The 25,190-nt window shown below is 42.3% G+C and overlaps 1 protein-coding gene across 8 annotated transcripts in view; it reads left to right on the forward strand.

Moving 5' to 3' along the window:
* The first annotated feature begins 389 nt into the window (after positions 1 to 389).
* tbl1xr1a (TBL1X/Y related 1a) overlaps positions 390 to 25,190 on the forward strand; it is a 58,917-nt gene continuing 34,116 nt past the window's right edge. For 3 of the 8 annotated variants that reach the window (XM_083767957.1, XM_083767964.1, XM_083767961.1), the window contains exons 1-3: positions 390 to 648; positions 21,871 to 21,921; positions 24,083 to 24,149. The gene's annotated coding sequence lies outside the window, so the exon portion shown is untranslated. Of the gene's footprint in view, positions 649 to 789; positions 867 to 21,870; positions 21,922 to 23,887; positions 23,949 to 24,082; positions 24,165 to 25,190 lie in introns of all 8 variants that reach the window. The other 5 variants (XM_083767959.1, XM_083767962.1, XM_083767958.1 and 2 more) reach the window with 4 other exon arrangements.

Here is a 25,190-nt window from a genome sequence, read left to right on the forward strand (position 1 = left end):
GAGATGGATGGACTTGCTTCAATGAAAAACAACCAGATTTTGCCAAAGCCATGAAGCTAGGGCATAATAATAAAGCTTAATGCCCTTTAGCCTACTATCTTAATAAGTAAACATGGTCTTATTTATAGTAACTGAGCAATATTATAACTTACTTATTCTAAAATTAATTGTTGAATTATTAGGCGTTACAAGTACAACCGAGCCTGATCGTACTTTTTTCATACTGCGACACCCATTTTGATGTTTATGTGACCAGAGTAGAGTGTCTTTCCTTCGGCTATGAGAGCTGCAGAGAGAAATGCCCAGGCCTGCCTCATTTTCGCCTGCCGGGTCAGCTCCACTGTGTTTCAGTCTGAAGCCGTTGGCTTCTTCTGAACCGTTTGGCTCTCTTTCTCCACTAGCGAGCAACCCTACAATCTACCCCAACTGCTCTTCCAGCTCATTTTTAAGGGGATTTATCAATTTATATGCCCGCGTTTTCAAAACACAGCCGTCATTGGGGAGTTAAAGGACCGGGTTGCCAGGTCGGACGGCCGTTATAACGCTTTTCGGAGGCTAAATTGCAGTTAGAAAACAGCGGTGTGAGGAGGAGATTCCATATTAGGAGCACAGAAGAGAAGGCACCCCTTGTGTGATTTGGAACCTCCGGTAAGCTGTTTCTTGTATTTTTACTTGATAATAGCGATTATAAATCATGCCCCCGTGTGCATTAATGAAATATCATCACGTGTTGACGGCCTGGGCCGATTATTGCGACGTTTAGTGCGTTTATTTTGATGTTTTCTTCAGATGTGGGGGATGGGCAGCGTCAGCGCGTGAGTGCGCGCGCGCCAGGCATGGACGCGTGTGTGTGCGCGCGCGGGGCAGTGAGTATGTGTGTGTGGCGTGTGTTTGTGTGTGTACTTCACTCCTACAACTTAGTTGTCAAGTGTTATTTGTACTAGTACTATCGGTACTTTTTCATGTTCTACGCGGGTCATTGCTGACTGTATGATCTGTATGACTGTATGATCTATACATTTACATTATACCCAATACACTTTTTATTAAAACTATTAATATATTTTACAGCATAGCTGTTTATAGATATAGTGCAAATGAACATATAGCCGTCTACTTTCACCTCTCTTCTAATTAGCATAATGGCTTTATTAAACAGGGGTATTTGTAAAGTTACGGTGAATAAACAAAATCATATTATGCTTTTTTTGTTGTTGTTTTTGTTTTGTACATTATGCCACTACCTGAATCAAAGCTTACCAGTGTGCCATGCAGCTGGCCGTGGGGGAGGGGCACACACACACACACACACACACACACACACACACACACACACACACACACACACACTTGCCAACCTTGGCTCAACTCATTGACATAGTGTACCAGTCAAAGATAAGACAATTATTTGGTTAACTATGTGAAAGCAGGCTGAAGATATGATGAATATTGGTTATGTTGTTCCTATTTCAGTCTCATTAGAAAAGTTGGCCTACATGGAAACAGTTTTAATTATGGTTAAATCAAAGTTTATTTATATAGCATGCGTGTGTGTGTGTATATATATATATATATATATATATATATATATATATATATATATATTTATATATATACACACACTACTACTGCAGAAGTGCAACACAGTGTGTGGTTCACAGAAAACAATTGACATATTTTAAAATGTAAAAAGTTGGGCATAAATAGTAAATACTACATTGTGTAAGGTTATTAATGTTAGATTATCTCAGTGATTGTTGTTGGAGAATGCCTGGCTTTGTGCTGTTCATACTGTGTGCTGTATATCCTTATCGGTTCCATATAGGAGAGCAAACCTAAAGGTTAACACTAATGCACAAAGCAACAGGACAGATTGCTCCTTTAACTTCTCTTACTCTGTGTCTTCAGATATTAGGTTGCTGTTATGTTAGGTTCATCTCACTAATTACTTGGATCATATTAAACCTATTAATCACTGTGGCATTACTGGTTTCTAACCTAGTATTTAACTAACTGGTCTGCTAAACAATAGCTCACAATAGTCAGAGATTTAATCAGACCAGTGTGTGTCCGGCGGAAACCTCGTATGAATCTGATCTCAGGTCAGAATGGGTTAAATGTATTGTGAAATTGTCTGTCATACACTGTCATACTCTGGACCTGAGTTAGTCCGCCAGCCCCCACAATATGGATTCTGGGGTGGTTAACTAAAATGACATTTTAAGAGTTTTACAACTCATTTTTATTGCCTTTTCATCATATGACTATGCTTTCCATATGTTGTTTGGTCGTATTCCGGTTATTCATGTTGTAAAATCGGGGCATTTCGAGAATATTTAAGTGTGTGTTATTTAAGTGATGGTAGGTTTCAGCCGTGACATTTATCAAAGCTCCGACCATATATATTCGCTAGGATCGGCTGTATAGGATCAGTTGATGAATGCCACGTTGACGTATTTTAAGAGTTTTAAGCATTTTTTTAAAATATCACGCAATCATTTTGGCCACAATAATGACGATTTTTACGTTGTCCCAAAACCTTAGCCTAACTAAACACAAGCATTTTGAGGCTTCAAGAAGTTGTAATGTTTGTAAACAATGGCGGAGAAGGGACCACGTCTTGGTTAAAGATGTAGTGAAATGAAAAATACATTTTCCACACTTTCAGAGCATATCCGTGGTCATCATATGGGCATACCTAACAATAGATGCCAAAACAATGGGAAAAGTAAAACATTTTTTTTGATGATTTTGAGGAATTTGAATACTTCCTTTGAACGAAAACGTGCACGAAAGAACCTTGATTTCATTCACCCGTTTGATTCCCATTGCTGCACGTTCCTCCAAACACAGCTGATTTTTATTACAGGACTACTCCATTTTTAATCTCATTCAAGATGACATCCAGATCCAGACAGTACTCATTTTAAACTTCAGCACGCTAAAATATGTATCTGAAAACATCTTAGGTTAGAAATAAGCAGCGTAGTAGCAACCAAGCTTTACTGGCCATCTGTCTCTCATTTGTAAACAAACAAAAAAAATCCACGCGTTGCGGATGTACCGTAGTTACGTCGCATAGCCTGAAGGGACGTGATGCTCTGATTGGTTCAGAAAGTTAGAAACACACAGGTTTCCATGTCAGACTAAAATTTGAAAATAAAATGACGGAGAAAGCCATTGCACCCTGACTTTAATGAACAAACAAACAACCTCAAGGAGCTTGCTTTCCATGATAAGTAAAAGTCCTCACGGTCATGTCAGTAGAAGGTAGACCCTGAATGTTGAAGCCATAGAGAAGTAAATGCAGAGATATTTCTGTTATGAATACATTTATTTGGTTTGTTATGACAACTACAACACCTTCATTTAGAAAACAAAACAGGATTTGTGAGTCTTGCAGCTTTACCACACACACACACACACACACACACACACACACACACAGGAGATACAGTAGATGGGGAAACCCAACCAGCCCACCACACACCAGCCCCCATTAATGTTTACGCATATAACTCCATAAACATTAATATAATTGACAACCCCAGCCACTGCAGCCTATCTATCTGTCATAAACGTGGTGTCAACCGTGTGATGTAACGGACCACAGTGACGGACAGGACAGGTCACACAGGAGGAGATGCAGGAGTCAGGACTCGACTTTATTTTGCAAAACAGCAGTGTACGTGTGCAGCCGTGCCAGGACTGCAGAGTGGGGGAAACTCATTTTTTATTGGCTTTTCATCATATAACTATGATTTGTTGCTTTCCCTAAGTTGTTTGGTCGTATTCCGGTTATTCATGTCGTAAAATCGGGGCGTTTCGAGGATATTTAAGGGCGTGTTATTTAAATGACGGTAGGTTTCTGCCATGACATTTATCAGAATCTAAATACAGTATACTTCTAGGATCGGCTGTATAGGATCACTTCATGAATGCCACGTTTGGTTTGGGCGTACGCCAAAAACCCACCCTCGAATTTAAGGCAGAATATACACACTTGATAAATGAGGGCCTATACTCGGTCGGAAACTACAATTGGAAAAGTTGTATCTGCATTTCTGATTCTGATGCAAGATCACGTTGTGAATTTGTAATGTAATTGGAATATGAAGATGTCCTGTAGATGTAGATGTGTTTAATTTAGTTCATTCAAAAAACCAGCAGATTAGCTCATTTGTTTCTGAATGCTGTGCATTCTTTTTTTTTACACTCCATTCCAGTCGTTTACATCTGGTCATCTCAGATATGTCATGTCCAGACTAGAGTAACGCTCGATGTTAACCTCTGAACACCACTGGGGGTTTTCTGGTTTAGTTATGCAGTAGGAAGGAGATTCACGTTATCTACACTGCGCACGTTGATCAATCAGACATCCCAAATCAGTGAGAGGGACAGGGAGAGAGAGAGAGTGTGTAGTAGTAGTACAGTTATGTAAGCAGTGCTCGTCAGCGTTGTAGGATTGGAAGTGTGGGGGAAGGGAGGGAGGGGACCAGAGCAGGAGAGACGTGGAGTGAAATGCAGATGGTGTGTTCCAGCTGTCTGAATTGCAGCTCATTTATACTGTCGTTGCACGGCTGTGACGAAAATGACGTTTCTTTCGGAATGAAAAAAATAAATAATTAATTGTTGTTTTGTATTATTATGGAACTCATAAAATGAGCCCCGTGTTTTCAACACATTCCAACATCCATGTCTACAAATTGAATTTCTGTCAAATCTGTGTCAACTTTATTCAAGCTAAGTGTGCCTTTGTTACTATGTCAGCACTAGGGATGCACCGAACATTAGGCTACCGAAACTATTCAGCCGATTAGTGGCAAACAAATGCATATTCAATATTCGGTTCGGTTGATTTTAAAGCTGAAACCGAATAGTCAAAGAAACAGGGTTAACTTTCGGAACCCGCCATTTTGTTGCGATGGCATGATCAAAATGCGGCTTCAAGCGTGGCGCGCACACATTCCTGTAGGTAGCTCTCCGACAAAGTAATCATATTCAGCTATTTGGTTTTCGTGCCAACTGTTTACTGCAATTTACCATTCGGTGCATCCCTAGAGAGCACTTTGCCAACATAGCCCCAAAAGTAACACGCTTGCTCGTATGCTCCACCCCCCCCCCCCCCCCCCCCCCCCTCTGACTCACTCCAGACAAGTGTAGACTAGAGTATTTTGGACGCATGGTTAACCTTTTACTTGTCTCTCTATATTCCCATGTACCATGTCTCTGTCTATGACTGATAACAGCCACCTTTGGGCTTTGGCACACTTTACTTAACAGTCCGATAAGATAAAACCTTATTGATTCCTAGAGGGAAATTCAGGTGTCATAATGTCATAGCAGGCGAACACGTGAGAATTAAGTAAGAGCCGAGAACCAATCCGATCCAAGTAAGAATTAAAATGAATAATACAAATAAAACCCTAACTAGTTTATCAATAAATAAAATATTAAAGACACAGTATATGAAGGAACATAATGTATATTAATTAATGTGATGACAGGTTGGGCATGTCCAGTCCATATATGGGTTGGGTATACCTGCGTGGCCGCCAGGGCTCTTTAACATACGACAGACAGAAAATGTGCTTCATGCATGCATGCATGCTGCGTGATCGTTTGACTGCTGTTGTCGGGGATATTGCGCGCCGATAAGCGCGTTCAGGTCATGGTACCCAGCATTAACACAAAAAATGCTGGAAACGTATCCATACGCTTTATTAATATCGAACGCCGTACGCGCGAAGCGTATGTATACGTTTTATACGTTTTTTTATTGCTTACTGTACATCAACGTCCTATGCTCCAGGACACCGAAGAAAATAACAGCTTTCGTCTCCAGGAAGCTCCAATATGTGATCCGGGAGTAAAAAGCCCCTCCCTCCTGAAAAGAGGTCTGTCTGTGGCGAAGACGCTCCCTCCTCCAATGCCTCCATTACACGTATGGGTCTGCACGGCAACGGCATAGACCAACGCAGATGTCAGGGCATCTAAAATGGAGTTACCCATACTCTAGTGTCTGTGAATACACTCGATTCCCCCTCCCCTCCTGTTTCTACATGGTTTCTCCCGAGGAAGCTTTGTGGGGGGAGTCTCTTGATCGCTTTGGCAGTTTGAGTTCCCCCCCCCAGGCCCCACTGCGCCTTGCGATCGCCTTGCACCGCCGACACAGCCCTCTCTAATTCTTTCCAACGACAACTCACCGGTCTGCCGCCTCATTCTCGGAAATATAAACCCGTATATAAACCAATAATAATCTCCAACGGTCGATCGCCATTTCACGGACAGGTATACGCGAAACGAATGACGTATTCTCGAAGGACCGCCATAGGAGAAGCAGTATACATCTGACCAACTGTCTTTTTTTCGCCGTCGCGTCAGCCATGTTTGGACAAAGAAGCAGTATACTAGGCTAGCAGATATCACACCGTGGAACCCCCCCCACACTGCGAGTTGCGATCGATCGTTTTGCAGTTTGCAATGCTACTCTCATTCTCGGAAAAAATATTCTCGGCAGTTGATCACCATAATCGCCATAGCGCCTTCGCCAGCCAATTGCAGTGATAAGGCGTCTGGGACGTAATCGACCCGTTTGTAATGGATAACTAATACAATCCTAAGCTGCGGAAGCCATCGTGTTGTCTGTCATTTTGTCGAAATCACAGCCAGCCTGGCTACGCTTATCGCTCCTGTCCAGACATGTCGTGGAACCCCCCCCCCCCACTGCGAGTTGAGTCGCTCCTGTGGTTCATGTCCAGACATGTCAACCTCTCAAGTCACTGTTATGCTATCAAACGATCTGTTGATTTTGTTTACTGAGACAATGATCACATATGTGCATAGAATCATCATCATCATGACGTTATCATGACAGGCAGATATAAACATAAATAAAGTATCAACTACACACTGAATGAAAGCCCTAAATGTCTAATTTTAGGAGGAAAACAAATAAAATACACATATCCCATATACTGTTTGTCAATACTAGACTATTGAATCCATTTCATTTATAAAATTCTCTTTTTCAGAGAGAACTTTAGCCCATTCTGACCTGAGATCAGATTCATACGAGGTTTCCACTGGACACACACTGGTCTGATTAGAGAAAGCATGGACCTATAGAACTATTATTCACAAAATAAGGCATATAGCGACATGTACATACTATATACCGTATGAAACAGAAGACTCTCTGCTTTCATAAGAAAAAAACTAATACTGTAATAATAATAAAAATCACACCCATGTGAAGTGAGCAGTGCAATGTTGTGAAGTGAGCAGTGCAACATTGCACTGCTCACTTCACAGGGGTGTGATTTTCATTATTATTACAGTAGAAGTATTTTTCTTATGAAAGCAGAGAGTCTTCTGTTTCATACGGTATATAGTATGTATAGGCCTTATTTTGTGAATATTTAGTTGTCAGTTCCTTGTCTTGTCTAAAATACTCTGAGGATTTCAGAAAATGCATGGACCTGAAGAACCATTATTCACAAAATAAGGCCTATAGCGACATGTACATACTATATACCGTATGAAACAGAAGACTCTCTGCTTTCATAAGAAAAATACTTCTACTGTAATAATAATAAAAATCACACCCATGTGAAGTGAGCAGTGCAATGTTGTGCAACATTGCACTGCTCACTTCACAGGGGTGTGATTTTTATTATTATTACAGTAGAAGTATTTTTCTTATGAAAGCAGAGAGTCTTCTGTTTCATACGGTATATAGTATGTACATTTCGCTATAGGCCTTATTTTGTGAATAATAGTTCTTCTGGTCCATGCATTTTCTGAAATCCTCTCTGGTGGGCGCAAGCTGCATTCAATAGCCAATTACTGACAAACTATACATGGGACCATGTGTATTTGTTTTCCTCCTAAAAGTAGACATTCAGGGCTTTCATTCAGTGTGTAGTATGTATATGATATTATTTGTGTTCATTTTTATATCTGTCTGTCAATGTCTGTCAACTTCAACCTTCCATATCTCTGCTGTTTTTTCAAGCGAGCAGCGTGCCTTCAAAAGCAGGTTTTAGAAAAAGGTCAATATCTCCAGAATGGAAGATGGTAGAATCATAATTTTTTTTTTAAATTGAAGTGGACATGTTTGGCCTACTTTTTATTTATGCGATGTGATTCTAGCTATAAGAGGCCCCTCGCTGTGGGCCCCTAAAAAGTTCAAAAGTCCAATGTTAATCGCTTAGCACCAGCAAGCCTGAGCAAATAGAAAACTCTAGCATACAATGTGTTAACAATCGTGTTGGTGAAATGGGCTCTCACTCTCTCTCTCCCTCCTTCCCCCTTTCTCTCTCTCTCTCGTTGAGGGCGCACTGGTGGTCTGACGTCATACGCAAGTCTGTCTCTCCCTCCTTATCCTCTCCCCTCTCTAGTATGTACTGCTCCCTCGAACCCACCGCCTCCCGTTCTCAACCCTCTCTCTGTTGTTGGGGATCTCTGTCTCCATATATGGGCATGTGATGTCATTGGACATATCATGCCCAAATGAAAAAGTATTAAACTTCAAATCACAGGCAGCTCAGTTGGTAGAGCTCTCGTCGTTGGACCACAAGTTCATGGGTTTGATCCCGGGCACCGCCAACTCAGCGTATGAGTAGCACAGCTTGTGTGTGGCAAGTCGATCAGGAAGTACTGGGAGCTGATGGTAGGTGTGGCGCTCCACCTCATCAATCCATGATCTCCCAGGGGTCTAGCACATGGTAACATGGACTGATACCGACAATAAGCCACTCCCCGACCTAGTCCGTAAGTCCGTCCGAATGCACATTTCAGAGTTCAGTGGTGTAAGAATCATATTAGGCACTGGTCTACAGATATATGTGAGAAAAAAGTGATCTAATCAGATGAGTCATCCATGGCCATTACACATGCACAAAGATAATGGTACAGGTCTGAAGGGGGTCTGGTGAATTTTTACAGGTGGCAGTAGTCGCAATGTAGTCGTGACCGTTTTGGGCTGATCAAATAATTAGTAAGAAGAAAAATAAAACAAAAAGTTAGACTTTAATATATTAGCGCCCACTTCACATGGGTGTGATTTCTTTCTTCTTCTTTCTAATTATTTGTTCAGCCCAAAACATTGAGTTTATTGTCTTGATTTGTCACAACCCGAGTTGGCTTTGTCCGTGGCGTCTTTAAATAAATACTTTTTGAAAAGTCTATGGGGGAAAATTAATGGGGAATTATTTTCCGGGCCTCTCGTCAGGGGCGGGACTGCGACGCGCTCTATTGCTAGGGCACTAGGGCAGCCACCTAGGCTGTAAATGACATTTAATTCATTATTTTCTTCATATTTGCCCAATGAAGACCTTTAAGGTTTAAACGTTCCAATTTGTTGCCTCTAAATAAAGTAAGTCTCGGAGCTCTAGAAACGAGTGTGCGGATGTTCTTTCTCTTCCTTGATGTTTGCCTTGATGCCTGACATCCAGCACCTGGCCTAAATATAGGCATTGAGATGTGCACACAATCTTCTCTGTTTTTTTTCCTGTGCTGGACATTTTCCTGTTTTTTCCTGTGTTCACATGTTAACTGCAGTTATTCTGAGTGCACTGCTCACCCTTTGTAGTTTGTACATATGGGTCTCGTCCGGTGTGCAAGGGTGGGTCACTGAATTATGATTACTAGAGCGGTGCCCGTTGGGCACTGGCCTACTTGGAACGGTGCAAGTTGGAAATGCATTCCCCACCCCGTTATGTCCCTTTGTTTCCCTTTTTTGCCCATATATGGAGTTCTTTGTCAGCCATTCCCAAGAGTATGCAGATGTCAGAATAATGTCAGAACAAGCCAGCTCCATATATGGAGTAGCAGTTCCACCCATTTATCTGTGTCTCTTTTATGCCCATATATGGATATTTCTGTATCTGACTGAGCGTTGTGATGTCAGAACAGGCCCGCTCTATATATGGGCAAGGGGCCCTGTCCAGAGGCTCTGCCCGGGCGGTTCTGGACAATCGGTCCGACTGACTCGACACCGGGCAGATATTTTGGAATCTTGATGTGTTGGACCAGGGGTCCCCAAACCTTTTCCTGTGAGGGCCACATAACTTTTCCCTTCTCTGATTCTTCTCTGGGTCAGTTTGTAACAGAAACTGTGTTAAATCGCAGGGGTGCCAACGTAAACATTTATTTTTTTCCAGAAAGCCACACATAACCAAATATTAATAACCAGTGCACGTACTGTACATGCAGCACTACAGGGCTGCATAGTGCATGTACTGTACATGCACAGGGTTTCCTGCACGATGTTGTTGGCGCCATGCTTGAAATAAATCGCGCCATGCCAAGCTGTTGGCACCATGGTGTGTGTGTGATATGAAATGTCCAGTACCTCCCCAGTGTCTCCCCAGTGCCTCCCAGTGTCCCCCTGAGTGCCTCCCCAGTGTCTCCCCAGTGCCTCCCAGTGTCCCCCTGAGTGCCTCCCCAGTGTCTCCCCAGTGCCTCCCAGTGTCTCCCCAGTGTCCCCCTGAGTGTCTCCCCAAAATAAAAAAGAGCTTGAGGCAGGCGGGCCACATAAAATGACATGGCGGGCCGTATACGGCCCGTGGGCCGTAGTTTGGGGACCCCTGTGTTGGACAGTCCTGTCCACCACCATCAAAAAAACAAATAATGGAATATACTTTATTTTCGATTTACAGGTCTAGATCAGTATCATCAATTCATCATTAAATATATGATAATGAGTATATCTGGATGAATATTCAATCTGTCGCCTGAGTGATCCTTACAGCCATCTGTTTCAGTTTGGCAATGTACATCCTAGTAGTGTTAGTGTATCTGCAAGTGCTCCAGAATCCCTTCACGATTCAGACAAGAATCAGTTGGTAACACACAATGCAGATCTTGACGTTTATCAATCTATTTTGATAAACAAAACTGAAAAAACAAGGCCCTAGATGGAAGACACCAGGATAGCATCCAGCATCGTCCTTATATCCCCAACTCCGCAACCACCCCCTCCCCTCTGCAACCAGCTTTACATCCAGTTCCATTCCAATCACGGAGATCGTTGAATATTTCCAACTCAAACACTAATAAAAAATCACACCCGTGTGAAGTGAGGGGCGTTAATATATTAAAGTCTAACTCATGTTGCTATGATTAGGTGATGTAATGATGATGTAAAACAAACGGTGTCAAAACAAACATTAATTTCTCTTCATTGTCAATGGCGTTTTTAAAACAGATATTGAACTAAAAACAAACATTAAACCTAAAAAATATCCAGAAAAGAGCTGGCAGCGACAAGGCCGTTCTTTGAATGGCAGGTGGTCTTGAGTGTGAGTCGGACATTCGCAATCCTGACTTCTGGAAAACAAAACTTCCATGTTACCGCTTGTGTGAAAGGCACTCACCGTGCAGCCTTACAATGGAGGAGTCTTTGGGGAACTTCTGTAGGTGTCACTCGAGTTGAAGTGGAAGGCAGGTCAGGTGTAGACGCCAGTGAACAGGAAAGGTGACAGCATGGTTCCTTGGGGAGTGCTGTGGTTGCTTACCAGCACATCTGACAGGCTGCCCTGGCCTACAGTCCGCTGCACTGTTGTCTGCTGGTGAGGTGATCTGAAATCCAGGTCAGGTTCCTAAACATTTTAGTTCGGAATCAAGACCCAAAAGAGAGACTAGACATTTATTTGCCTTGGACTCATACTAGTGAAAATAGCAGATCTACAATCATTATGTCATTGCATTTTGTTTTACATTCATGAAAATGTTAGCTTTTTTGAAATAATAACAATTAAAAACAAAAAACAAAAGATATAAAGTGACCAATAAGAATTTGTCGGTGTCCAGTGATCCAGGTTGCTGAGAGCTTCTCAGCTAGCTGGATGGCGTTGAAAGGTGCTGCAGAAGGCCAATCTTCAAGAAATTATGCCTTGGAGAAAGTTAGAAGTTGCAAAAAAGAGAAGCTATAAACACCGGAGCGCTATTATTTAAAAACACGCAGCCTAACTATTGACGGACGTTAATGAGCACCAGTATGACTATTAGTACCAGTAGGGGCGCTGTTGTGCCAGAAACAGAGAGACGGATAGTGCTGCACTGTTGCTTGCTAATGAGAGAAAGAGGAGGGTAGGGGGGAGAGGGGAGTTGCACCACTGAGTTCACACAGGTGTGATTTTTACCCTAGGTTTTACTCTCGAGCCTCGAACTTTCTTCCGTGTTGGAAAAGTGGTGGGCGGAGCCCAGATGGGGCCCCATCTACGTCATAGAATTGTATTCAATTCAACGGAGCTCTCGTGAACGCGCTTGGCCTGAAAGCATGGACGAGCACCGCGAGTCGTGCGTGCGTGCTCGTGCGTCACGTACGCACCCATATGGGGCCCAGCCGCTCGAGCTGCAGTGCCTACTTTCGGCCGCCATGTCCATTCCGCTTCACTGTTTCCTCTCAGCGACGTCTCTATTTATTTATAAGCCTATGGGCAGGCCAGACTGAGTAGCGAAGTGACGAAACAAATCACGTAACGCAGTGAGTCGGCCTGGAAACCAGGCTACCAGGAGACTGGGGGGGAAATAAAACTGCCTCAAGGGCGTTGTGGAGTTTGGCAGAGGGTCGGCTGTTGAAGGGGCACCAACCCTGTCGATGGGCTGTGGTGATTTCTGTTTTTACTAGCTCGAAAGATGCAAAATAAAATAAATAAACTTCATCGCTGCCAGCATCTGGCATGTATCTCTGTGTCTATACAAACAATTTAGATATTCAAATACAAACCCTAGCCCTTGATTTATATTTGTATTATTTTATTCATTTAGAAAGGGTACATATTTTGTGTAAAAGATCTAGATGATCTAACAGTACAATAAGGTCCTTTGTGTGTGTGTGTGTGTGTGTGTGTGTGTGTGTGTGTGTGTGTGTGTGTGTGTGTGTGTGCGTGCGCGCACGTTTACACACACACACGCACGCGCGCACAGTCACACGCACATGCACACACGCAGAGAGTGAGAGAGTTGACAGCCGTCATGTGGTGTGTGGGGCTACCCCAGGGGTCAAGTTCAACATTCTAAAGAATGCTCCGGTTTCTCATGCAGCGCCCCTCCCCCAGGCCCCTACTGCAGCCACTACCAGGCTTTGATGTTTACAGGCCTGTAGTCAGTAGAGGAAAGTAACTTAAGTACATTTACTTGAGTAGTACTGTACTTTAAATTGCTTAAAATTTCTCCAGTGATTAGAAATTGATAATTCAAAATATTCTTCATTGTACGCTCTTTTAGTCACTCTTTTAGTGCATAAACAAACACAAACAAAGTTGATTCAGACAATATAGAGCATCACCCAAATTCATGTGTTGTTTTTTTTTTTTTTTTTGAAAAATGTTAACGTCCTGTTGATTTTACTATTTGAAGATCCGGATCCACCGATCCAGTCCGGCCGGTTTTCTTCCTAATACAAATCAACAGGAAGTTAACACAGTATTTCAAAATACTTGTGTTTGGGGTTTTGTTGTTGTTTACTGCCATTAGTGCTAAAACACCCACATAAGTGGCTTGGCTCATTTTACCGTGGATGAATTGAATTTTGTAATTGGCTTGCTTATCCCCCTGGCCACCCCTACATGCTGAGTTTCTCACTTGTGAGATTAATTGTTATTCTCTATCACGGACTCACCTCAGGGATCTGTCCTGACCCCCCTGTCACGTTTACTCCACCAGTCAACGGCTGTCATAATGACAGCAGTTAGCCTGACAGTGTTTGAAATCTCAATTCTTGATAACATTAGGATACTTAATTGTGTAACCCTGGTTCTCACACACACACAAAAAGAACAAAATATGTCCCTTTCCTGTGTACTTAACATTGTTCATTATTATTAATGTCTTAATTATTTTCTTGCCATATACGCTTATAAACGTAGCTAGGCTATTGGGAGCTATCTATGCCAGCTACGCTTATAAGACGTTTAATCCATATATGAACGCGCCGACCGTTTGTTTACCTTTTAGCATTGCTCCGGGTAGAATAGCCCTCCTCCTTCACCAGCAGCGATGCAATTTCTAAATCCAGCTCCGTTGAGCCTCTATTATAACCCGAAGATCGTAAATCATTTGTGATTTTGTATCGCAATGTGTATCAGGTTGTTCTGCTAGCTAAAGGCTGTGGGCTGTGTTGTGTGGTGTCGTTCCACTTCCGGAACATTCCTGTTAAACCCGGAAGGACAACAAGCTCCATAGAGCTTGTTGAGTGGGGCAGTACAACCATGCTAACACTAGGGGCAGCAAAGGAATTAATGTGTTCATTTAATGTGTTTAAGTTTTCTTATTATCTTAGTTTTCTTATCTTATTCTTGATGTATATGTTTTATTGTTTGCCTGGCAGTCAACGAGGTATTACTAGCCTATATATCCCAGGCAGGCAGGGAGCCCTGGGCAGCGTCTCTCTGAACATCAAGCCTGTGTGTGCTTCATAAGAGAGTGAAAGCTCCATTTAGCTCTGGCTAAATGTCATGGGATCATTGCACTACACTGGTGGTGCAGGCGTAGCCAAAGCCCAGCGCTGCTTCAAAGAGAGCCATGTGTTTGTCTGTAATACAGTGTTAAATCCGAACGACCCAAGGCTTTGGTTATAGGCTTGTTCCATATGGCCTCGTTTAGGCTTGTATTAAAAAGATGAACTTGATGTGGAAAACCTTTTTGGATTTGTGGTTTTAACATGTTATTGATACAGAAGCAATGTATGATTGGAGATTATTATGGTGGTTTTTGAGTGATAAGCGTGTGGGGTTATAAACTCCCTGTTTTTCTATGAGGGGAACTTTTGTTTTACATCTCGTAGAAGGGTGGCAGGCTGGCAGCATTTAATGTGGCCCACTGAAGAATCTGCCTGTTGTGAGATTTGGTTTACGTTGGCTGTTTGTTGATGATAATCATAACATAAGAGATTATCAAGGCATAATAACTGTTCTTTTAAAATGCAGACTGGTTGAGAATTGGAAGGTTAGAGGGACATTCTTACGTCATTCCTGCAGGATAAGGTCCCACTCTAGTCAGAATACTGTAAGACCAATTCAAGCTAAGACTAGGAAATATCAAGATTTACCGCTTTGAACATATCTTTGTACTTAAAATGTAAAAAAAACCCTGATTATGTTACGTGGCAGACACAGATAAAAACGTACAAATGTAGCTCTAGGGGGTGGGGTGGGGGGGGATTGTAAATATGGACAATCTGGGAACCCATCAGAAAAAACAGTGCCCTCTGCTGTTTGTTTCCATTTGAATTTGCCTCTGGGGACACCACCCAATAGAAAGTGCATATCCGGATGTTGGTCCGCCTTCAGCCCTCCTCTTCTGGTGGGTCGCCTATGTTTTCAATCCCACTAACACCAATGTATACACACGTTCTGAGTGCCCCTGCCCACATGTTCAGTAGCGCCACTCTGAATCTGTTCTTGGGAGATTAAATTATGGAAACACTGACTGGACATTTGGATTTCCATCCAATTGGCCAACTTGGCCTATGCACGCTTTGCAATGATTACCAACCCCCTCCGTTACTAACGGGCTTTACAGACGGGAAGCGACACAGCGCCTACATTCTTGCTTGGATCAGCGGAGTTGCACTGCGCTTCTTCTGATGGAGATGGGAATATACAGGCAATCGCTCCACAACTAAGTAAACAGCCCTGCTTCAGCTGTGTCAAATCTTTGTCCTGTTTTCACGATTAAAAAATTTAAGATGACCATTTATTGTCACACAAATAATTGCGATTAACGATTTAATTGTATTTTTGGACATTTAGGCTTCGTAATCAAGAATATACAAAAAATGCTTTTGTAGATTTATGACGATTATGAGAAAAGTAATTGCGATTAGACGATTGTGTAATAATTGTAACAGGCCTGATCTGCGTGTCGCATGTTGACCACAACCCAGTTGGCAGGTGTGTGCATGAAGCGAGCTTTTATGCTATTATGCGTGTCAGTCGCTTCCCGTCTGAAAAGACCTTCAATCATTTGGTGTCAATCTTTACACAGAAATGCCATTTACAGAATAATTCTTTTTGAGTTGGAACACAAAGGTTACATCAGAAGCTGTGTGTACACCGTGTATCTGCTTGTGTAAAGGGGTTGTTTTTAGAAGGTCTTGGGAGCTACGATTTGAGATGGATTTTGACGACGAGCTTTAGAAAGGCGGTTTAAACAACAACAAATGACATCAGTGAGATAAGACTTGACTGTGTTTGTCTATGTTGTCTATGTTGTTGTCTGTTTGCAGAATGGATACTGAATTGATAGAACAATTTTCTTGCATTTATGTAGTTCTCAGTGTGTTGTTGTGCTCTTTTAAAACATGTTTGAACTAGAAATGAATCAATGTTGAGCAACTGCATGGCCTAATTCTTGCTTTAATCTTCCCAGAAATGTGTTTTGATGGGCTGTTATTTTAAAGTGGAGACAGCCAGGACAGTTTTCATGGGTGTTGCTATCTATCTCCAGGGGGAGGAGGTAGTAAGAGGCAGTCCAATGAGTGGAAAACCAAAGTAAACTATAGGGCTTTAAGCAACTAGTCGACTATTCAACTAGTCGACTATTCAACTAGTCGACTAGTAAATCCACTAGTCAACCTTGTTGGTACTAGTTGACTAGTTGATAAGATTTATTTTTGGTAGGCCTCAAGATCAGGTAGATTATAGTTATAGTCACCAATGTACACAGTTTTTGTACAAATATTTATTTAAAAGTAGTTAAACAACTAGTTGACTAGTAAACTAGGCAACTAGTCAACTAGTAAAAATGACTAGAAGTGAATGCCCTAAAGTGAACTGAGTAAAGAAGAGTAGAGGCGGTACTATGGAAAAGTGACATAACATAACTCGTGCCAATGAGGTCCGTGATGTGTGGACCAGGTCAGTCTGTGTATAGCGAAGCGAGACGTGCACTTTGTGGTATTTTCAGGATTTTAGCTGGCGGATCTGAGGCACACCCAGAAAGATGTCACACCAGCCCCCCTTCACTATATCATGCTTGTCGATTACATTTTGACTCCAATCCCTCAAGCTGAACAAAGAAATGGCAGTAAATGCGTAATTATGCACATGCTAACCCGCATGTGAAATGCTTGTTTCCAACAAACTGATGTGTCAGTTGAAAACCTGGAACGTAAATAAATGGTTTTTATTCAATGTAATTATATTTATTACAGATAAGTTCATTGTGGGCTGAATTATTGTGTAATTGAAATGCACAAAAGAATGGATAAAAGCATGTCTGCCTCCTAGTCTATGGATGTTGGGGTATGCGGTCTATGTTTAACGTCGTTTAACATTGTTTAATGCAATCAGATAGGACTTTTCCGTTTGGATGGGTGGATGGGCTGTCAAGGCCAGAAAGTAGCATAACTTCCGGGTATGATGATGAATTGATGATGATGATGATGATGTCACGCTATAGATCTCTATAGATCTAGAAAAGAGATCTCGGCCAGGCTGGGTGGCCTACCCAGGGTACAGCCGTCAGAACACAAGGAAGCTGGCTAATAGAGCTGGTATGACAGACTCAAGGTCCCTACACACCGAGTGCGATTTTCGGAAATGATTTGTGTACAATAAATCATTCCCGCAGTGTCAGAAATTATCTGAACGTGCACACACACACACACACACACACACACACACACACACACACACACACACACACACACACACACACACACACACACACACACACACACACTATTTGATGAAAAGTGTAGGCAATAGGCCACATTGAGACGCAGTCTCCAGTTTTTACTGGTTAAATAAAGGTTAAATAAAAGGCCTATATCTGTGCATATCCACATACTTTGCTGAACGAGAATGAAATGGCTGATTATTGTTAGACGAGTAAGCCTAGCTCTGGAGAAATTATGCTTCAAAAAGTTAACCTGCTGGCCACCAGCCCTGAAGCTTCCATCACCAAGTTGGCAGAATGCCATGCTTCAGAATGCACTCCTTCATTAAGACCTGAAACGCATCTGTGTCACCCTAGCCCTTAACCACCATTACTTCCATTTCCGTTTTTAACTCATATCTTTGCTTCCATATTATACTTATATTTCCATACAAGTACAGCTCTAGACACGGAAATTATGCTTCAAAAGGTTAACCTGCTGGCCACCAGCCCCGAAGCTTCCTTCCATCATCACCAAGTTGGCAGAATGCCATGCTGCAGAATGCACTTCTAAATGGAAGAGAGAGAGAGAGAGAGGTTATTCGATATTTCCCAGTCCAAGCCATCTTGCAACTAGGCCATGTGTGTACTCTGTCCTTCTCGGGTCACAAAAACAAGTCGGTCGTTAACGACACATGCGTCACGCCATTGACTGCGCTTTTGTGCAGGTGCATCTCTTTCACCAAAGTCCTATGTCTTTCTTGTCAAAGATAGGCTACAGGATGTAGCTAAAATTTAATAATAATTTCTTGCACACCCTATATTGTTTGCCTCCCCCTAATGTTAATGATGAGTTAAGCATATTATAATGGTATTATTTCTCCATTTAAAGAAACTTTGACACAACATTATTTTCAGGCCTTGAGAGACTGTCAAACATATTGGACAATGCAGACCAATTTGTTATGCTTAACATCAATGAATAGGCTTGTCATAGGATAATATTGCAACGTTCCACAAAACCGGTCGATGTCAGTATTTTTTCAGCGGTCAGTCACACTCACACATGAAAATACACGGTGATAATGATGCATAGGGTCCAATGCCGGCGGGGCAGCTGACATGGCAATGTTGGCTGTTACTTGTTGTGGAAAAGCGTGCTAGATCGTTAGACCAGTCTTACATAAGGTAGCCTCATTTTATTCTCTATCGTTTTCTATTGGCTCTCACTTTTTACCTGTTCTGTGTTTCGCTGTGCTCATGCTACCATACCACCTTAATTTCCCCCTTGGGGATCAATAAAGCTTATCTTATCTTTCTGTGGAAACCTACATGAACAGTGGAGCATTTACACACATCTATGGCTGTGCTTGATAATGTACAAGAAATATAGTTGGTAGATTATTTTGTTTGATATCACAAATAATGCAAATACACATATTTGGTCAATTATACAATAATGTTTAATAGATTCATTTTAATTTAGATTTTAACGGTCAATCAATTGCAATGCATTTTAATTAATTAATGAATAAAGTGTGTTTTTTTAACTTATTTTACTGAGATGGTTAATGGTTACAAACTTAAAGTTTGTGCTTCACTTGCAAGTAGTGAAGATGACCTGGTGACATTTTCCATCTGTGATTTGCCTAGTCAGTAGGAAGAACATACAGGCTGCCCGCTAGGCAGCTCCCCTGTGTGAACGTCTGTGGACAGTATATTCTCTCTGCCTTGAGATATTCCTCCAGGCTGGCCATATTTGAATAATAGTTAATGATGAGGGGAGAAAAATTACCATGATGGCACGCATTTTGTTTCAGAGTATGGGTGCATTTCAGTTCAGATCTGGCCATGGCATTAAAACAAGGCCACTGTGAATCTGAATACTGAATTCAGGGTTTCTCTGTGTATTTTTGCCTTTAGTAATCCTCCCTCATTATGTAAAGGTTCATGCAGAGTAGACAACAGGATCTTGTCTGTTTTAGGGAAACTGTACATTTTTTATTGTGCACCTTATTAACCGGCCACGTAGGTCAGACTAATGGGTAGTCCCCGTTGGAAGTCAGTGGAGGACACGGCCATGCTCTTCACTTTTAAAACGTGTTTACATCATGGAAATACAGCCCTTTATCTGTGTCTCTGTGATTCTAAAGACGTGTCACAATTTCTCACAAATTAACAGTGTAAATATTTGCTAAATTAAATACATGTTTACAAAATTGAAAACCTATACTGCCAGCTGTAACCTGTCTTTCAGAGTATCTCTGGTTAATTGTTAACTCCAATATCATTGAGTCCCCAATTTATGTTGTAAAATAAATGTTAATTTAACTCTGAGAGTGTACAAATGGAACCAAATGGACCAGTTAAGGTCCTTTTGGTTCCATTTGCACACTCTCTGAGTTACAGACCCATAAGGGTTCATTTGGTTCCAAACTATCATTTAGCTGGGGACTCCCTGGAACTCCCTCAAGGACCCCAGAGGGTCCCCGGACCCAACTTTGGGAACCACTGCCATAAAGATCACGCGTGAACCGTGTAAGAACTCCCTGTAGCATAAAAAACACATGTGTACTGTGAACTGAGCGGTGCAGGCTACTCAACATCATTTATTGCAGCTGTTCGTTCAGACATACTGACATACACACGTGGCCAGTCATTGGAGCGGCTCAAAAACACAAAGCTACTAGGAGCTGAAGAAGTGTTGGTGGCGGCAGAGTTTCTCTCATTCATGCATGATAGCTGGTTCAGCCTTTCTAATGAGGGCTGTTTTGTAAATCTATCCCACTGGGAAAACGCCATATTGTTATTATAACATTCTAATGGCTTTATGCTGTCTCCAGTTGTCCTGCGAGGAAGGTTTTTTCCCTCTAATCACATCCAGTGAAGATATGCAGCCATGTTCTCAATACAACTGACCTAGACCTAACATAAACCTGCTCCTGGGGTCGTTTGAATACAACTGCTAATCCAGCGTAGGGTTTAAAATGACCTGAATTTAATCTGTTTAAGTGGAAATTAAACTAGGATTTAGATTTAACCAGGATTAATTGTAAACTAAATGTAAACTAGGTTTACATTTGATTGCAATGGGATTAGTAGATAAACCTCAAGTTAATCCAGAAAGTTAAACCATATTGGAGCAACCCAGCTGTAGTCTTGTTGTTTTGGTAGCGGCATGGCTGATCTATATGCTGAGAGAAGCGCCCGTTGCCACAGCAATTTGTGCCAAAATCAATATTTGAATGTTTCATTAAAAATGGGAGAGAGAGCAGCAGGAGCAGAATGGGAGAAGTTTACCCTGCTTACAAGGTCAGGGATGAAGCTACAGTCAGATGGAGGGTGATTGTGGAGAAGAGGGAATGAGGGTGAGAGGGTTAATAGGGGGGGATAAATTACTTCTTTATCTCGGTTGTTTCCAGTCTTGAGGACGTCTCCTAGAAGTGGTCAGCAAACGAACTAACACACCGTCAGCTGGCAGTAAGTCATATTACAAAGGGGCTTTCCATGAAGAAAAGCAGATGGTCAGGGCCATGCCATGCACACTGAATGTATTGAAAGTATGTTATGAGTGTTGTGTATGTTGCAGGCATACTGCAGTGCAGCCCATTAGACCTGCTTGATGAGTATAGCCTAATTACGGTAGATTGCCCAGGGATGTGGTTGTGCAGGCTTGACTTTTTCCAGGAATATTGGTTCGTTTAGACAGATACGCAACTATGACTTTGAGACTTTGTACCAATGCTCATTTCTCCTCACTTTCTGTCATTATACTTACCGTATTTATCCGAAAGATAAATTCATGTCAAAATGAATTAACCTACATTTCAAATGAGCAAGAATGAGTATTTCCAGATGATGAGCACAATGTAAGAGGTTTGAGCATTCTGCCCTTTTCGTTTCTCAACCCATTTCAATTGTCACAGATTAAACATATTAAATAGTAAATGGTGCATAGCACTTTCATCCAACACTCTTTATATAGATTGTGCAATACATTCACCCATTCACACACCAATGGCGGAGGAAGCCATGCAAGGCACCAACCTGCACATTGGGAGCAATTACAAAAAAAAACATGACATGGGCACTTTAAAGTTTTAACCATTTCCAAATAGAACATAACTACAAGTTGAGATGGACTGATTTGATCCTAAACTAAAATCACCACATTTCTTGCTGCAGTTGACATATTTGTTGAAATGTTGTGAATGGACATTCTCTAATGACGTGTTGTTTTCTACCTCTGTCCCCATGCAGACTGAAGAGGTGGACCATTGTCAAGGCTTCTGAATGAGCGGCGGTCACATGGTAAGACCATTCAGACCCCACAGACTGGCCAGCTGAGGCTTAAGCCGCAGCTTGCTGTTCAGTTGAGACACACTCTGTTTCACTTCACGTATAATACTATATTGGCTGTCGGGTGTCAGTTAAACTCTTTCACTGCCAAGAGTAAATGATTATTTAATTCACCCGGTGCCAGCAATTCTCCGTTTGTCCTTACATTTTAAGTAGTCACACTACGATCGGTCCCTCGGACCGCCTCCTCACTCGGCTCCACACGCGCCTTTCGACGCCTCTTTTCGTATGTACCTCGTCGCCAGTTGCGCCTTTTCATGCCTTTTTTCATGCCTACTCCTCCCCTCCCCTTCCAGTAGAACACAGCGGAGAACACTGACATCACCAAATTTGGAGCGACGCCCCTCTGCACTGTTATTGGGTAGCGAAATACAAGGTTCACTCCCAGGGCTCCAGACTAACTTTTTCACAGGTAGCACTGGTGCCACCTACCTTTTCATTTGGTAGCGCAACCAGAAATTAGGTAGCACCATTTTTTCTTTGTATAGCGTGGTATTATTACATGATCTTATCATGCCCCCACATAGGGCGCCATTTATTTTTGTAGTGGTTTCCACTATTAAAGGTTTGAATCATAAAACCCCCTACAAAGGTCACTGTGTAAAAAACAGCAACCTACCTGGTTATACTTCAAAACACTGTAGATGGTTTGAACCCAACACAAAGTCACTCAGTCAATAAAGGCAATATTTATATTCCACACACAGAAAGTCAGTTTAAGGTTTTGTGTTGAAAATTAAATGCAGTCCAAACCTTTGGGATTAATAAAGTGACAATTTGTACAATATCCCATTACCATTATCCAAATTCATTCCTTATTATAATATTTTTACATTTTGGAAAAAATCTTTTGCAATGTGAAATGCCATCGAATTCTTAATCCTTTTCCTTGTCTTCATGGGCCAAGTTGACCAACTTGTGAAAGCTGCATACTTTTATTGTGAAGGCAAAAGTTTCTAAATGCTCTCAGAGCCTGCATATCTCTGCGTGCTGAAAATAGCTGATCTACAAGCTCACAACATGTCGCGGATGCGACGCGTTGTGAGCTTGTAGATCAGCCATTTTCAGCACACACTTTGTACGACGAAGAATAAATAAGGCATCAGTGCTCTTCGCTCACTGGGAGGGAGATTAATGTATTTTGTTGGCCGATCATCATGTATGGACACAGGCTACCTCCTCGATGCAAACATAACAAGCTTTGGAAGCTATTTTTCGTGGCACATTATATGTTTAATCAAACAACAAGTTTACCTCCTCAGCTTACAGTCTATGGTCGGGAGTCGGCTGTCTGTGTAGATCATGACTGGTCATCATGCAGTTAGATATGGGCGCTGCGCTCCATTGAAATTGTACAGCTGAGAAAGATTAGTTAATTTGTGTCGGATAAACTGCGTTCAGACCTGAATATATATTCTCCTCGGTTCGTCCAGTTTGTACCGCGGCAGGTCGCGCTGCGCATGTTTGCGCAATTATCGTCTTTGCATTGACTTTGCAGGTAGGCAGAGAGAGAGAGAAAGAGAGGGGATTCGATTGAGCCAAAAGAAAGTAATACTTTATTATCGCACTACTAATAGCTGCCCGGCGCCCGTGCCTCAGTGTTGAGACGGAGTAAAAATAAATAAATAAACGGATCGTTTTTCTTTCTTTTTTTCGCACATTTCCAAGTATCACCGGTGCGACCTCATTACATTTTAAGTATCACCATAAGAAATTAAGTCGCATATGCGACCTAATAGGTCGCACGCTGGAGCCCTGTTCACTCCTATGCCACATTTCCTGGCTCGTTTGCCCAGGCTTTTTTTTTTCTTCTTTTGAAAACAAAACGCCTGTGGTTCTCGAGGCTATAGTAGACCGTCACTACCGAAACAGTCTTATTTGAATGTATGTACGTGTGTGCTTAACATTGTATGATCAGTAGATTGGTGGTTCACTGATATGAGCCAAGATGTTGGACAGAGCACTCCTATTTCTACATGGTATTTCCTGTTTTTTTATTTTCTTTCTGCCTCTACCCTCCATTATTTAAGTAATTTAATGTTTAGCTCAAACAACCCCAAAGTATAGTTGTTTAAAAGTGTTGTTCACCCCCTTTACCTTCTCTGTGGTGCAGGTGCTGAGCCTCTGGAACGCAGCCCTGACTGAACATACTACTGGTGAAAACACAAGTTACTACTGTGGTGAGTGAATGACAGGTGCGTGCGTGTGCATGCGTTAGAGCACAGCACGGGTCCATAAAATTGGACCCGGCCCGAAACGGACCCGGTGATATCAGAACCGAACCGATCCGGATCCGAGAACATTCTAATTGGCCGCACCCGGCCCGGAACCGGACCCGAAATAATTGGACCCGGTCCGATCCGGAGCCGATAAAAACAGGTTCGGATCCGAAAAAAAACCTACCCGGTCCGAAAGACCCGACGACCCGTTACACCCGTGGTGTGTCCAATCCTATATTATGCTCATTTTCACTGTGATTATGAGACTGAACACTGAACGTCAGCAATGCATCACCCCCTCCTCTACAAAGGAGCGCTGAAAAGCGCCAATCTACAAGCTCGCAATGCGTCGCATGGTTAAGTAGGCCTACAGTTTGTGTCTTGCGTTGCACAATGTGTACAATCAGAAAGGACGACGTGCTGTAATAATTAGGCTTTATTCCAAACTGCGGTGGATCACATTCACATCGGAAGGCTGACTTCACACAACTGACTGTGTATGTGAACTATTTTTAAAGTTGAAAGGTTTATATAGTGTAGCGGCCAGCTATGGCTTTAGCCAATGGGACTGTCTTGGGGGTGGGACTCCCGGGACGGAGGAGTGAGTGACGCGGCTTGTGAGCCTGTGAGGGACTGTGTTGGTAGTTAGGTTGAGAGAGCAAACCTGGCTAGCATGTACACACACAAATGCTGTGGTTATATGGATGATTGTTGAACTATAATAAAGAGAGATCTTTATCATTGGAACTACGTCTCTGCCTCCGGTTCCTGGGATCGTTACAATATATAATAAAGCTCGGGTCCTGCATTTCGGGTATTCTGCATTTCAGATACCCGAACCGAGATCCGCAGCTTTGAAATGGAACCGACCCGTTCCCCGACGGCACGTAAATATTTTGCACTCGACCCGGCTCGGTTCTCGGGTCGGATCTCGGGTATTCGGGTCCGGGTGGACCCGTGCTGCCCTCTAGCGTGCGTGCATGCGCGCACGTCTGCTGTCTG

The sequence above is a fragment of the Protomyctophum parallelum genome, assembly GCF_964188405.1.
Source record: "Protomyctophum parallelum genome assembly, chromosome: 6".
Classification (NCBI taxonomy): domain Eukaryota; kingdom Metazoa; phylum Chordata; class Actinopteri; order Myctophiformes; family Myctophidae; genus Protomyctophum; species Protomyctophum parallelum.